Raw genomic sequence first — 16,600 nt, 5'->3', positions numbered from 1 at the left:
TAGAAAGGTCTTGTCTCAGAGTGATGCTGAAAAACTAATTCATGCATTTATTTCCTCTAGGCTGGACTATTGTAATTCATTATTATCAGGTTGTCCTAAAAGTTCCCTGAAAAGCCTTCAGTTAATTCAAAATGCTGCAGCTAGAGTACTGACGGGGACTAGAAGGAGAGAGCATTTTTCACCCATATTGGCCTCTCTTCATTGGCTTCCCATTAATTCTAGAATAGAATTTAAAATTCTTCTTCTTACTTATAAGGTTTTGAATAATCAGGTCCCATCTTATCTTAGGGACATCATAGTACAATATCACCCCAATAGAGCGCTTCGCTCTCAGACTGCAGGCTTACTTGTAGTTCCTAGGCTTTTTAAGAGTAGAATGGGAGGCAGAGCCTTCAGCTTTCAGGCTCCTCTCCTGTGGAACCAGCTCCCAATTCGGATCAGGGAGACAGACACCCTCTCTACTTTTAAGATTAGGCTTAAAACTTTCCTTTTTGCTAAAGCTTATAGTTAGGGCTGGATCAGGTGACCCTGAACTATCCCTTAGTTATGCTGCTATAGACTTAGACTGCTGGGGGGTTCCCATGATGCACTGAGTGTTTCTTTCTCTTTTTGCTCTGTATGCACCACTCTGCATTTAATCATTAGTGATTGATCTCTGCTGTCTTCCACAGCATGTCTTTTTCCTGATTCTCTCCCCTCAGCCCCAACCCGTCCCAGCAGAAGACTGCCCCTCCCTGAGCCTGGTTCTGCTGGAGGTTTCTTCCTGTTAAAAGGGAGTTTTTCCTTCCCACTGTCACCAAGTGCTTGCTCACAGGGGTTCGTTTTGACCGTTGGGGTTTTTCTGTAATTATTGTATGGCTTTTTCCTTACAATATAAAACGCCTTGGGGCAACTGTTTGTTGTGATTTGGCGCTATATAAATAAAATTGATTTGATTTTGATTTGAAGTATTGATGTGGATTCTGATACAGAATTACCGTTTCACATTTGATGGATTTGATGGATTTTCACATTTGAGGGATTATTCCTCAACCTGACCGCTTTTGGAGGGACGCTGCCTCAACGGTAATCCTCGCTGACCAGATTACCTACAGAAGAATAAACCGTGCAAATGATGGAATTGGATTAGAATGGGAATAACCCTGTTGTGTCTGATGATTTGCAGACATTCGTGCTGTTATACCATCACAAATACTCCGTTAATGCATCACCGGTAAAGCTTAATTTGCGACCATATAACCAGCATGAACATCCACAAATCATCAGACAGAACAGGGTTATTCCCTAAATATAAGCAATCCACACAATCTGTAATCTGGATCCGACCCGGATCAAACTTTGTCAGTTGGTAGAGGATACCATCCTACATAACACTCTCAAATATGAAAGACATTTGATCTTTTTTGACAGAGTTATGATTTTTTTGAAAATGTATTCAATGTTAAAGATAGGGATTTTTCCAATTTTCCAAGATTTTTCCTGACTTTGCCATTTGACCTGTGACCTTGAAAATTGAACCAGTTCTTGCCTAGCAGGATATGAATCTTTAATAAAATTTCATAATGATATATGAAAAATTGTGGGCTCCAGGCTGTACACAAACAAACATGAAAACATAACCTTCTCCAACTTCACTGGTGGAGGTAACAATAGGTAGGGTGGGGTAAATAACTTGCAGTTGCTCCCCCATGCTCCCGCCTCCTACTCCTGTGGAGATGACATATTTCTACATGTTTTGTGCTGAATATCGGCTCTTGTTGATCAGAACGGACTACAAATCAGGGATATTTCCACTTCGTCACCTTTGCACAGGTGATTATTTAATTATTTTTATTTTTATTAGTTTTTGCAAGATTTTCAAGCAGATTGAATTTTTTTTTAGAAAGCTGGATGGGTTCAGAACAAAATGTTGCTTTTGTACCAGTTTCAGAAATTGGGGGATATACAGCTGAATTTTCAGGAAAAATGCAAAGTTCTTCAGATTTTCTGGAATCCTGAGAGAAACACATACAAAAACTTGTAATTATTTATTGAGGCAGATGTTTGATTTAAGGGGAAACCATTATATAGGCGAAGGTGTTTGACTACATATATTGCTATGCTCTATATTATACAACCCCAATTTCCAATGAAGTTGGGACGTTGTAATAAATGTAAATAAAAACAGAATGCAATAATTTGCAAATCCTCTTCAACCTATATTCAATTGAATACACCACAAAGGCAAGATATTTAATGTTCAAACTGATAAACTTTGTGGTTTTTGTGTAAATATTTGGTTATTTTGAAATGGATGCAGGCAACACATTTCAAAAAAATTGGGACGGGGCAACAAAAGACTGGGAAAATTGATGAATGTTCAAAGAACACCTAATTAGAAACACGTGGTTTCATGATTGGGTATAAAAGGAGCATCCCAAAAGGCTCAACCATTCACAAGCAAAGATGGGGTGAGGATCACCACTTTGTGAACAACTGCATGAAAAAATAGTCCAACAGTTTAAGAACAATGTTTCTCAGTTTTCATTTGCAAAGAATTTAGGGATTCCATCATCTACGGTCCATAATATAATCAGAAGATTCAGAGAATCTGGAGAACTTTGAGGAATCTGGGGAAAATGTTTTTTGAGGATCGAGTTCAGAAAGCAGGAACTGATAGCAAAAAGATATGGAATGGTTTAAATCAATTGACCAGTAAGAAAAATAGAATTAACTCATCCTTTCAAGAGGTAAATAATAAACGCATAACAAAGCCAGTAGATATTGCTAATCATATTAATGATTATTTTATAAGCAAACTAGATAAATTGAGAGAAAATATGCCTTCTACACGTAAGCGGCAAGGACCAAAACCAACATTGAATGTCCGTGACCTTCAATCGCTCAGGCAGCACTGCATTAAAAATCAACATCATTGTGTAAAGGATCTTACCACATGGCCTCAGGAACACTTCAGAAAACCATTGTCAGTTAAGACAGTTCGTCACTACATCTACAAGTGCAGTTAAAACTCTACCATGCAAAGCGAAAGCCATACATCAACAACATCCAGAAACACTGCTGCCTTCTCTGGGGCTGAGCTCATTTGAGATGGACAGATGCAAAGTGGAAAAGTGTGCTGTGGTCTGATGAGTCCACATTTCAAATTGTTTTTGGAAATCATGGATGTCATGTTCTCCGGACAAAAGAGGAAAAGACAATCCAGACTGTTACCAGCACAAAGTTCAAAAGCCAGCATCTGTGATGGTATGGGGGTGTGTTAGTGCCCATGGCATGGGCAACTTACACATCTGTGATGGCACCAACAATTCTCAAAGGTACATAGATGTTTTGGATCAACGCATGTTTGGCATCCAAGCAACCTCTTTTTCAGGGACGTCCCTGCTAATTTCAGCAAGACAATGCCAAGCCACATTCTGCACCTGTTACAGGGTACTAGACTGGCCTGCCTGCAGTCCAGACCTGTTGCCCATTGAAAATGTGTGGCGCATTATGAAGCGCAAAATATGACAACAGAGACCCCGGACTGTTGAACAACTGAAGTCGTACATCAAGCAAGAATGGGAAAGAATTCCACCTACAAAGCTTCAACAATTAGTGTCCTCAGTTCCCAAATGCTTATTGAGTGTTTTTTGAAGGAAAGGTGATGTAACACAGTGGTAAACATGCCACTGTCCCAGCTTTTTTGAAACTTGTTGCAGGCATCCATTTCAAAATGAGAAAATATTTGCACAAAAACAATAAAGTTTATCAGTTTGAACATCAAATATCTTGTCTTCGTGGTGTATTAAATTGAATATAGGTTGAAGACGAGTTTCAAATCATTGTATTCTGTTTTTATTTACATTTTTCACAATGTCCCATCTTCATTGGAATTGGGGTTGTAAGATAATTAAGAGGGGCATTAATAGTAAACTACTATAAAGCCATGGGACTCAAAAGCCACCATTAAAAAAGCAATTTGTGATGTCTGGGGGAGGTGTGCTGAGGGAAGAAGAAGAGATCTCTGCAGTGAAGGAGAGGATGGGGGGGTGGACTGGTTTAACCGGTTGTGTTATGTGTCGACGCGGGTTGAGGAGCGGACCTGCGTCTGACAGAACCCAGCGGTAAAAATAACCAGAAGGCGGTTCCCAACAGAAACAATTTATTTTTTTCACCTGTGCTTAAAAATGTAAAACATAAAAAGCGTCCCTCTGGTGGAGTAATAAGTGGCACGTTCTCCAGCGCCCGCAAGAATTAAAGCCCGGCGCTCCTGGACCTACTACCACCGACAAACACCCCCCAGGTGGACACAACGAACCGATTCTCTGTGGAGCAAAGAAAAGGTGAGGTGAGTCAGCAGGTACAACTCTATCTTTCACATAACACACGCTATCAGCAACACACTCAGGTCAATGTTTCTTTTTAACTTTATGCAAATGAGCAGCCCCTCACAACAAGTGGAGGATCACTTATCCTGCACGCCACCGCAGTGAGAAGCAAGCTGCACAATTCTCCTCACAGTCTTAATTTACTGTGTAACCAAGCACCAAGATACTATCAACAATTACTTAATCGCTTAATTACCTTTAGCGTGTGCTGACAGCATGTGTCCTCACCCTTCCCTGCTTCACGGGCTCGATATGTCAGACCCAGGCGCGGTCCTCAGCGTCTCACAAACACACGTCACAAGGTTGAGTTCCCGGCAGCTCTGCTCAAATCACACATGACTTATATGCAGAATGCCATCCAATTATCCGCTTCAGCTGCAAGTCTTCAAGGCCGCACGTGAGCCCCTGCCACAGGTGTTCCACATGACGCTAATAAGGGTGAGGACTCTTCAGCCAGCACTTTCTCCACAGACAAATCAGCCCTCATGCCACCTGGAGAGCAAAGAAAAGAAAAGAACACCAAAACAGCCAGCCACGCCCCCCCAACACACAACAGTACCCCCCCATCAACGGGAAGCCTCCCGGCGACCGAACCAACCAGGCCTGAGAACAGCACCTCCCTCCAGGGTCCACGTCAGAAAGCAGGACAGGCACCGCAGCAGGAAGGCCGGCTGGCATCAACAAAAGCCCCAAAACATTCCCCAAAAACAAGGTCACACACACAGAGAAAAAAAAAAAGAAAAACCTAAAAACCCACCCAACCACCTCCCCAGGGGACCGTCCCATCAAACCCCGGGAAGAAAAGAAAAACTCCCAAATGCAAAACCCCAACACAGTCCCACAAACACAATACAAACATAAATGCATGAAAGGAAAAGAATAAACAACCCCCCCCAGAATGACCTGCAGAGCCCAACCCCCCCCAGAAGGCCTTCATTGCCAGTTCCAGGAGGAACAGCCAAAACCATAAGCCCAACAAAGGTCCCCAGGTGCACATGGAGTAACACGGCGCCCCCCCCAGGGGACCGTACCATCAACCCCAGGAGGTACCCACCCCACAACCCCGGAACCCCAGACTTGGTCACACATGGCTGGTTGGTCCCAAGCCAACTCCCCCCCAGAGGACCGTCCCATCAACCCTGGAGGTGGAGCCCGGAAGGAAAACAAAGCGAAATCAAAAATCAACCCCCGGAGGACAACTCAAAACAACCCCGGGGGGATATAAACGACCGTAAATCCCGTTACCCTCCCCAGCACCCCGAAAGACCCCAGGTCCCTCCCAGAGCCCCCCGGCGGCTCAATCTTGGCAAACAGCTCAAACTAGTAAGCCGGAGAAGGGAACAAGAAAAAACTAACCCAGCTCCAACCCCAAGGCGCAGCAGAGAACTGGAAATGCGTCCAGTGCCACAACTCGACCATACCCCAGCCTCTCGGGAGGGGTGGAACTACCGAAATGGCAAACGGCAACAGATCGGCCCACCCCTCTGACTGAGGTAAGTCTTCGCTGCACCACACCCCGGCAACACCAATGACGAACGGTACAAAGGCTCACCGAGGCTGGAGTGGAACCGGGCCCTAACCAAACCAAAGAAACGCCTCTAACACCCCCCCCCAGGTGCAGAGGTCTTCTGAGAACGCTCAGCGTGACCAACCTGCACCACCCCACAACCCACAAGACAAACGGTCTTGGCGCAAGTGAGGTTGGGGTTAGGGATGTAGAGAAATAAAAAACAACAAAATAAAACGACCCAACAACCCAAACAGAAAATACCTAAAACCACGTACAAAAGTGACAATTAAGTGAGCCCATCAATCACTCCACCAGATACGCCCCTGACGCCCCAAACACACATAGCCCCTAATCAAAGAAAACAAAACATTTACCTGTGCCGAAACCTTTTTTTTTTTTTTTTTTTTTTTTTGTGTTATTTTTCCTGTCCCAGAACACTTGGAGTTACGTCGCCGTTATTTCTCTTGACGCTTACGTATCGGGGCAATACAGACATCTCTACTCGTCCGAGCTGCATGGGCTCGTCAACAGGAGGAGCTGGAGGTCCCGTTGGAGGAGCCTCAGTGGGGCGAAGAAGAGGCGGCCCAGCCCTGTGTCAGGGAAAGTCCCGAGACAAAAAAACCCGCTCTGATGGGCGTCCTCTCTCGCGTCCACGCTCCCTCATCCGATCATCCAAACGAATCACCAACGATATTAGCTCATCTAAATCGTTTGGATCATCACGGACCGCCAGCTCGTCTTTTAGTGCCTCATTTAACCCGTCTACAAACACGCCCCGTAAAGCTACGGCATTCCAACCGGATTGAGCAGAAAAAATCCGAAAGTCCATGGAATACTCCGCCGCACTCCGCCTCCCCTGCCTGAGATTCAGCAACCGTTGAGCACCGGTATTCGTTTTCACCGGATGATCAAAAACCAATCGAAACTCCCGGGCGAAATCCTTAAAGGATCCTAACAATGGCGAGTTGTTACTCCACAATGCAATGACCCAAGCCAAGGCGTCGCCTCGGAGCAAATTTGTTACATAGGAAACACGACTTCCATCGGAAGAGAAGGAAGCCGGTCGCTGAGTAAAGACCAGAGAACATTGCATCAGAAACGAAGCACAAGCTTCAGCGTCTCCCGCATAAGGCTCCAGATGACAAATAACCGGTTCAAACACCGAATCCCTGGGTGATGGAGTTATCTGCCCCGGTATCAATGATGCCACAGCTGGAGCTGCAGGAAGCGGAACGGCTTGCGCTGCAAGCTCCGTAACACGGGCGTCTGTTTGTTCAATTCGATTTGCGAGATGCTGTAATTGCTCCCATATCTTCTCCAAGTGTTCTTGCACCTTTTCGGCAAAAGGAACCGCCTCTGCCGCTGGGTCCATTATGGAATGGCCGGGAACTACTGTTATGTGTCGACGCGGGTTGAGGAGCAGACCTGCGTCTGACAGAACCCAGCGGTAAAAATAACCAGAAGGCGGTTCCCAACAGAAACAATTAATTTTTTTCACCTGTGCTTAAAAATGTAAAACATAAAAAGCGTCCCTCTGGTGGAGTAATAAGTGGCACGTTCTCCAGCGCCCGCAAGAATTAAAGCCCGGCGCTCCTGGACCCACTACCACCGACAAACACCCCCCAGGTGGACACAACGAACCGATTCTCTGTGGAGCAAAGAAAAGGTGAGGTGAGTCAGCATGTACAACTCTATCTTTCACATAACACACGCTATCAGCAACACACTCAGGTCAATGTTTCTTTTTAACTTTATGTAAATGAGCAGCCCCTCACAACAAGTGGAGGATCACTTATCCTGCACGCCACCGCAGTGAGAAGCAAGCTGCACAATTCTCCTCACAGTCTTAATTTACTGTGTAACCAAGCACCAAGATACTATCAACAATTACTTAATCGCTTAATTACCTTTAGCGTGTGCTGACAGCATGTGTCCTCACCCTTCCCTGCTTCATGGGCTCGATATGTCAGACCCAAGCGCGGTCCTCAGCGTCTCACAAACACACGTCACAAGGTTGAGTTCCCGGCAGCTCTGCTCAAATCACACATGACTTATATGCAGAACGCCATCCAATTATCCGCTTCAGCTGCAAGTCTTCAAGGCCGCACGTGAGCCCCTGCCACAGGTGTTCCACATGACGCTAATAAGGGTGAGGACTCTTCAGCCAGCACTTTCTCCACAGACAAATCAGCCCTCATGCCACCTGGAGAGCAAAGAAAAGAAAAGAACACCAAAACAGCCAGCCACGCCCCCCCAACACACAACAGGTTGAAGAAGTTGTTAATTTTGTTCACCCACTCCGTTGTCCCCCTTGTGTCTCTGGTCTTTGTTTTATGGCCTGTGATTGTTTTCACACCTTCCCAGACCACTCTCATGTTATTTTGTTTCAGCTTGTGCTCTATTTTTCTCCTGTAGCTGTTCTTTGCTTCCCTCATGCAGAGTTTCACCTCTCGCTGTGCTGCCTTCATTGCCTCCATGTCTCTGCTCCTGAAGGCGGCCTTCTTCCTGTTGAGGACAGCTTCGACTTCCCGCGTTACCCATGGTTTGTTGTTAGGGTAACAGTGGAGAGTCTTGGTTGGGCAGACCACATCTGCACAGAAGTTAAGATAATCCTTCAGACAGTGTGTCAGGGCACTGTCCATTTCAGGGGACCACTTCCTGACAGAGCGAGTAGTTACCAGCTGCCTTTGGAGCAGAGGGATATACTGTAGCTGTAGGTGGACCAGATTGTGGTCAGACTTCCCTAGAGGAGGTGTGACCCTGTATCTCTGCGATCAACTGGTCGGGCATCCCTGATTTATAATGTATAAAAATACTAAAATAACTGTATAGTTTTTCAGTGGCAGGAACTGGGAGACTAGTCAGGATTGAGGGAAAGATGAATGTAGCAATGTACAGAGACATCCTGGATGAAAACCTGCTCCAGAGCACTCTTGACCTCAGACTGGGGCAATGGTTCGTCTTTCACCAGGACAATGACCCTAAGCACACGGCCAAGACATCAAAGGAGTGGCTTCAGGACAACTCTGTGAATGTCCTTGAGTGGCCCAGACCTGAATCCGATTGAACATCTCTGGAGAGAAAATGGCTGTGCACCGATGCTCCCCATCCAACCTGATGGAGCTTGAGAGGTGCTGCAAAGAGGAATGGACAAAACTGCCCAAAGATAGGTGCACCAAGCACTTGGCATCATATTCAAGAAGACTTGAAACTGTAATTGCTGCCAAAGGTGTGATCAATGGGTGTGAATACCTATGTACATGTGATTTCTTAGTTTTTTTTTTAAATAAATTTGCATAAATTAAAAAAAAATTGATTTTCATATTGTCATTATGGAGTGTTGTGAGTAAAATTTTGAGGGAAAAATGGATTTCATCCATTTTGGAATAAAGCTGAAACAAAACAAAGCGTGAAGTGCTGTGAATAATTTCTGGATGTACTGTAATCTATTAGCTCATGATACCCTCACAAAATGTAATAGATTTTTGTGATGGTATCACAGTTAGGTCATGAACTGCCATGAGACTGGGCCGTTTTGTGGACCCTCTGTGGGGTGTTAGGGTTAGGATTAGACTGCTCCATCATGACATTTCGTAATGGTATCATGATCTAATGCCGGGAGATTGGGCTGGCAGAAGGTTGCTCATTTGAGTCCTAGATGGAGATGGCACCCAGGGCCCCCTGCTGACCACCCAAAAGTAAAAGTAGTACCTGACTAATAGTTTGGGAAGGTATAAGTCGGTGAGGAAAGGAACTGTCCACCCTACCTCATTATGCTGTGGCCCTACACGTGCAGCTCTAACTAGCACATCTGAAGCTCAGTAAAAAGAGTATGGGACTCTACCTTTACCTTTTATGCAACACAACATATGTTCAGAAAATGCAGCACATCTTTTCTGGTTTATATAATCAAACCCTCGGATTCAACGAGTGCAGTGCTCCACGATGGAGCGAGCATGGCTGTGCATGGTACACTTGCTGTACCATCTGTAGATTAATAAATGGGTTCAATAGCCAGACATTTAGGGACCAGACACACTCCTCTACAAAAAAAAAAAAAGAAAACAAGATGCACAAACCAGATTTTAAATTGCAGACTACAAAACCTCAATAGTAAGCATCTATTTGTATATTTTTCCATTGCATGGATGTTTTTCTTTGCATTGATAGTATTTTGCCACAAGTTGAGTTTGACATTTATCATCATTGTTTGTGCATCACAAATGATTTCGACATCGATGGAATGAATGTGCTTTCTATTTACAAACATTAATCCATTATCTCGAGGTGCCCTTATTGCACCATGTGTGCAGTCAGTTGCTCCGATTATGTTTTGAAAATCTGCGCATGGTTGAAAATTGCATTTCGATGTTGGCCTGCACACCTCCAGTGTATGGGAGCATGCATCTGATGTAGTGCTGACTTAGATTAATAATGCTATTCCCCATGATTGGCATGACATGGCTCATTGTCGATGGAGTTATTCCAGGCCTGTCGGCCAGCTGAAATGTCCCTGTGGCAAGTTGTCAAAACCTGAAGACTGACAGGACCTGCATGGTTAAAGCCAGACCCATTTCCTCACACACCTCACGGAAAACAGCTCTTGGATGCCTTAAGCGGTACGTAAGCCCACTGTCAACTTGAGCTACAAAATCAGAACATTCTCTCAATACTGTTCTTCTCTCATAGTTGCATTAGCCAACTTTGTGCATGACTGTTAAACATGTCTGTAGCACTCACAGTTGAAGAAAATGTCAAATGCAGTGTGTGAAAGAATAAATGGATACTCGATGAATGAGTCCATCCCCTTCAATTTGTTAACATGACAAACCAAAAACAAGTTCTTATGCCAGATGCACTTCCTGAAACAACTCTACATTGCATGGAGAATGGGCATGGGTGGTCTGGAACCATGAACCTTTTGTTTTGAATGGAAGTGCACAGAGCACTTGGCCATCTCACCACAAAAAAACAGTCAATGCCATCATCTTGTAAGTCTTTCAATTAAAAGGGCATATAAAGAGGATAAACTGATTAAATTAATGAACTTTAATGCATTAGATTAATTGCTTATAGACTTGACCATATACCTGTCTGCCACCTGGCCATGCCTGGGAGTGTTGCAGGCGATAATCTTACCATCACATGCATGCTGGGCATTAGGAGCAGGTGTTAAATGTAGCTCGAAATGAGCTTGTTAGAGGTAATTTCTCTAAGATTGCAAGGGAAGCTCAGCTTCCCCTAAAATGTTAAAAATGAAATTGTCAAATATGTACAGTTGTGTAACATTTCATTGACTACAAATGCAGAATCAGCTACTTATCACAAATCGACTGACTCGACTTTGTTAGCGTCAGTGTCATAGATTTTAAGAGATCATTTTGTTATACAGTCTGTGGTCAGTGCATTTGCCCATAGAAGCTGAGCATCCGTTCACTTTAATGGGACTGCATGGAACAGGTTTGGGAGGATTCACTCGAGGGGTGAATGGAGCTGTGGGTGGGCCTGGAAGCTGAGCTTCCGCACAATGATTGGCAGATCATTTGAAAGGCTAAATCCCATTTTGACTGACAGCTATTTTGAGATATACATTGTCACCTAATCATTGGGAGCTCAGTCCCAACGCGGATTTTGCAAGTGAAGTCGAAGGAAACTGCAACCCATTTCTTGGTATTCGCTTAAAACACACTCATAGTATTCCTTGTTTCCTTGTTTCAGTAATTTCAACATTTCCTTGTTCGAGTTTAATATCGTTTCATTAGTTCCTTCAATCAATCATTCATACTGTTGGCTAGGTCAGAGTGAACTAGCCAGCAAGCAGGTGCACACGCAAGGCCAGACAATGCTAATACTGTCGGCCTGATTTTGGCAAAGCCATTTCATAGTCTTCCTTACGGGGAAAAACTTGTAATTAAACAGCAGGGCAGATCAACACCTAAGACTGATTTGGTCCAAAAAAGTAGGGAAAGTAACAGGTCTTTTCAGCTCTCCTGGTACGACTGGATGTGTTGTGACAAAGAAAATGTACTGTTGGCAATGTCTCTTGAGGAAACCATCTCAGGGATGTCTTGTCTGGTCAAAATTGGGTTTTGGGTATCTGTCTAACTTTGACCAGGCATATAAAAGTCATGAAAAAAGCAATGAACATGTGAGTGCATGTGCAGGTTGCCTGGGCAGGGTCAGGGTCCAACACGCAATTAATGACATTCGTGAAGGTGCTCACATTCAAGTGGCAAAACATAATGAAAAAAATCAACTGACAGTTTAAATTTTGATATGTTTTTGATAAAAAAATATCATTGATTGTATTGTTAAACCTTTAACCTATATTTGTAATTTGTCATTAATGATGGGGAAATTTCCTTCTCAAATAAAAATGATAAACATGTCTTTTCGAACTATAAGCCAATCTCACTGTTACCGCAATTTTCTAAAATTCTGGAAAAGGTATTTGCAAGGAGGTTGTATGATTTCATAGCGAAACATCATATACTTAGTGGCTTCATTGGCTTTAGTTGACTTTATTGAACGAATTACAAATGTAATTGAGAATAAGAAATACACTGTTGGGTTTTTTTTTATTTACAGGAAGCATTAGATACCAGAGATCATGCCTTATTACTGGGCAAATTGAAGAAGTATGGTATCAGGGAATTGGCATATGGGTGGATAGCGAGTTATTTATACAATAGGTATCAGTATGTTCATTTATGTGGGATAAATTCTGAAAATTTGAAGATCACATGTGGGGTGCCCCAGGGTTCAGTCCTTGGTCCATTGTTATTTCTATTATATATTAATGATATATGTTTGGCTTCTAAGTCCCTGACTTGTGTTTTGTTTGCTGATGATACAACTGTATTTTGTAGTGGGGATCATTTGGGACAACTTTTGGATACGATGGAGGAAGAATTAAAGAAATTTAAAATCTGGCATCGCGGTGTGATTAAGTACCTGCATAAGAAGGGGTTAAAGCCCAAGGACATTCATGCGGATATGGTTGCTACATTAGGGGATGAAGCTCCCTCCATATCTACAATGCAGAAGTGGGCAGTTGAATTTAAGAGGGGCAGAGAGAACCTTGAAGACGACCCAAGGTCTGGGCAGCCTGCAACAGCCACAACCCAGAAAAACATTGCTCTTGTTCATGAAATGGTGATAGACGAAAGACGATCGACGATTAATCAGCTAGCAGATGCTGTGGGAATATCCCGTGAGAGAATTGCATGAAGAACTTGGAATGTCAAAGGTGTCAGCTCGGTGGGTGCCACGTCTTCTGATGCCTGATCAGAAACGCACCAGGCTAGTCGTGTCGAAGGCAAACTTGGCGCAATTTGAAGAGGATCCAGCCAATTACATGGAACGTTTTCTTACCCAGGATGAGTATTGGGTTCACCACTTTGAACCAGAGACAAAAAAAAAACAATCAATGCAGTGGAAACACCCAAGGTCACCACCTCCAAAGAAGACCAAGGTTGTTTCGTCTGCGGGGAAGGTCATGGTTTCAGTTTTCTGGGATGCCAAGGGCATTGTGTTCGTGGACTATCTTGAAAAGGGACAAACCATAAATGGACAGTACTATTCTAACCTACTGAGACAGTGACGCGAGGCTATCAAAAAGAAGCGACCAGGAAAGCTGACGAAAGGGGTGCTGTTCCATCAAGACAATGCCCCAGCTCACAAGTCAACAGTGGCCATGGCCACTATCCATGAGTGTGGATTCGAACTGGTAGATCACCCACCATACTCCCCTGACTTGGCACCCTCGGACTTTCATCTCTTCCCAAACCTGAAAAAAAAAACTTGGCTGGGAAGCACTATCGGAGCAATGATGAGGTGATGGCTGCTGTTGAGGACTATTTTCACTCTCAAGATGAAAGCTTCTATGCCAAGGGAATCGAAGCACTCAAGCACTGCTGGAAGAAGTGTGTGGAGTTACAGGGAGACTATGTAGAAAAATAACCCTGAATTTGTTCAATTCAACAACTGCATCACAGTCAGCCTTAGAACTCTTCAGCCTACCCTTGTATATATACTCAACAAAAATATAAACGCAACACTTTTGGTTTTGCTCCCATTTTGTATGGGATGAACTCAAAGATCTAAAACTTTTTCCACATACACAATATCACCATTTCCCTCAAATATTGTTCACAAACCAGTCTAAATCTGTGATAGTGAGCACTTCTCCTTTGCTGAGATAATCCATCCCACCTCACAGGTGTGCCATATCAAGATGCTGATTAGACACCATGATTAGTGCACAGGTGTGCCTTAGACTGCCCACAATAAAAGGCCACTCTGAAAGGTGCAGTTTTGTTTTATTGGGGGGGGGGGATACCATTCAGTATCTGGTGTGACCACCATTTGCCTCATGCAGTGCAACACATCTCCTTCACATAGAGTTGATCAGGTTGTCAATTGTGGCCTGTGGAATGTTGGTCCACTCCTCTTCAATGGCTGTGCGAAGTTGCTGGATATTGGCAGGAACTGGTACACGCTGTCATATACGCCGGTCCAGAGCATCCCAAACATGCTCAATGGGTGACATGTCCGCTGAGTATGCCGGCCATGCAAGAACTGGGACATTTTCAGCTTCCAAGAATTGTGTACAGATCCTTGCAACATGGGGCCGTGCATTATCCTGCTGCAACATGAGGTGATGTTCTTGGATGTATGGCACAACAGTGGGCCTCAGGATCTCGTCACGGTATCTCTGTGCATTCAAAATGCCATCAATAAAATGCACCTGTGTTCTTCGTCCATAACAGACGCCTGCCCATACCACAACCCCACCGCCACCATGGGCCACTTGATCCACAACATTGACATCAGAAAACCGCTCACCCACACGACGCCACACACGCTGTCTGCCATCTGCCCTGGACAGTGTGAACCGGGATTCATCCGTGAAGAGGACACCTCTCCAACGTGCCAAACGCCAGCGAATGTGAGCATTTGCCCACTCAAGTTGGTTACGACGACGAACTGGAGTCAGGTCGAGACCCCGATGAGGACGACGAGCATGCAGATGAGCTTCCCTGAGACGGTTTCTGACAGTTTGTGCAGAAATTCTTTGGTTATGCAAACCGATTGTTTCAGCAGCTGTCCGAGTGGCTGGTCTCAGACGATCTTGGAGGTGAACATGCTGGATGTGGAGGTCCTGGGCTGGTGTGGTTACACATGGTCTGCGGTTGTGAGGCTGGTTGGATGTACTGCCAAATTCTCTGAAACGCCTTTGGAGACGGCTTATGGTAGAGAAATGAACATTCAATACATGAGCAACAGCTCTGGTTGACATTCCTGCTGTCAGCATGCCAATTGCACGCTCCCTCAAATCTTGCGACATCTGTGGCATTGTGCTGTGTGATAAAACTGCACCTTTCAGAGTGGCCTTTTATTGTGGACAGTCTAAGGCACACCTGTGCACTAATCATGGTGTCTAATCAGCATCTTGATATGGCACACCTGTGAGGTGGGATGGATTATCTCAGCAAAGGAGAAGTGCTCACTATCACAGATTTAGACTGGTTTGTGAACAATATTTGAGGGAAATGGTGATATTGTGTATGTGGAAAAAGTTTTAGATCTTTGAGTTCATCTCATACAAAATGGGAGCAAAACCAAAAGTGTTGCGTTTATATTTTTGTTGAGTGTATATATATATATATATATATATATATATATATATATATATATATATATATATTCCTTTGGATGAACCAAAAAGAAGAGGGGGGAAACCTATCATATCACCCCCAAACCAACAAACAAACAAACCAAATGCAATAACTCACTTAATTCTCCTCAAAAGTTGGAAACCACTGTGCTAGTTACACACAACTTTACTAGACAAACCCTCCATGATGTTACTCATTGATTTTCTGAAAAAGGTATGAAGAAAAATTGGGGCAGGTCTAAATGTCACCATCTTGGCAGTGCCTGACTCCACGTAACTCTTGGCCAACCCATAAATAGGTAAAAAAAAAAAAAGTGTGGAGTGTGAGCAAGACTGACAAATGAATGAAGCTCAAACATGTCTGTCTATCTCATAGTTACCAAACAAACTAAGGCTAACAGGTTCGTTTAGGTTCAAGTTGTTGTGTGGGCCGCCAGAAGAGGAGGTACTGCTGGCCCACCACCAGAGGGCGCCCTGCCTGAAGTGCGGCCTTCAGGCACAAGAGGGCGCTGCCGCCACAGACACAACCGGGAGTGACAGCTGTCACACATCAACTCATGACAGCTGTCACCCATCATTTCATCACTCCATAAAAGCCGGATGTCATCTCCACCTCGCCGCCGAGATATCATCTACCTGTGAAGGTAATTCTCTGCTGAAAACTGTGTCATAGTCTGAACTCTTTTTGCAGCCGCTTTCCTGTTGTGAGCCTTATCTGCTGGATTGGCGTTTGGTGTGAACAGCGACGGCTTTGCTTCATACCCCAACCAGATAAGTGGTTAACAGGAGCTGCACGAGTGTGTGATTAGGGGTGGAGGTGACTTTCCACCTTCTGACTGTTTTGGTTACTGGGTGTGCACACACCCACATCTCACTGTTTGTGCTCCTCGCCAGCAGTACCAGATCCGACAGTCGGGGACGGTGATCACCTGGAAATTCGGGACTTGGCGGCTCCAGTATTCACCAGGTTCGGTGGCGGCGGAAATCGTGTGGTTCCGGCTCTTCTCAGGACAGACGTCTTCAATCCTCGAGCCTGCCCAC

The sequence above is a fragment of the Thalassophryne amazonica genome, chromosome 19 (genome assembly GCF_902500255.1).
Source record: "Thalassophryne amazonica chromosome 19, fThaAma1.1, whole genome shotgun sequence".
Classification (NCBI taxonomy): Eukaryota; Metazoa; Chordata; class Actinopteri; order Batrachoidiformes; family Batrachoididae; genus Thalassophryne; species Thalassophryne amazonica.
This window is presented reverse-complemented; position numbering follows the sequence as displayed.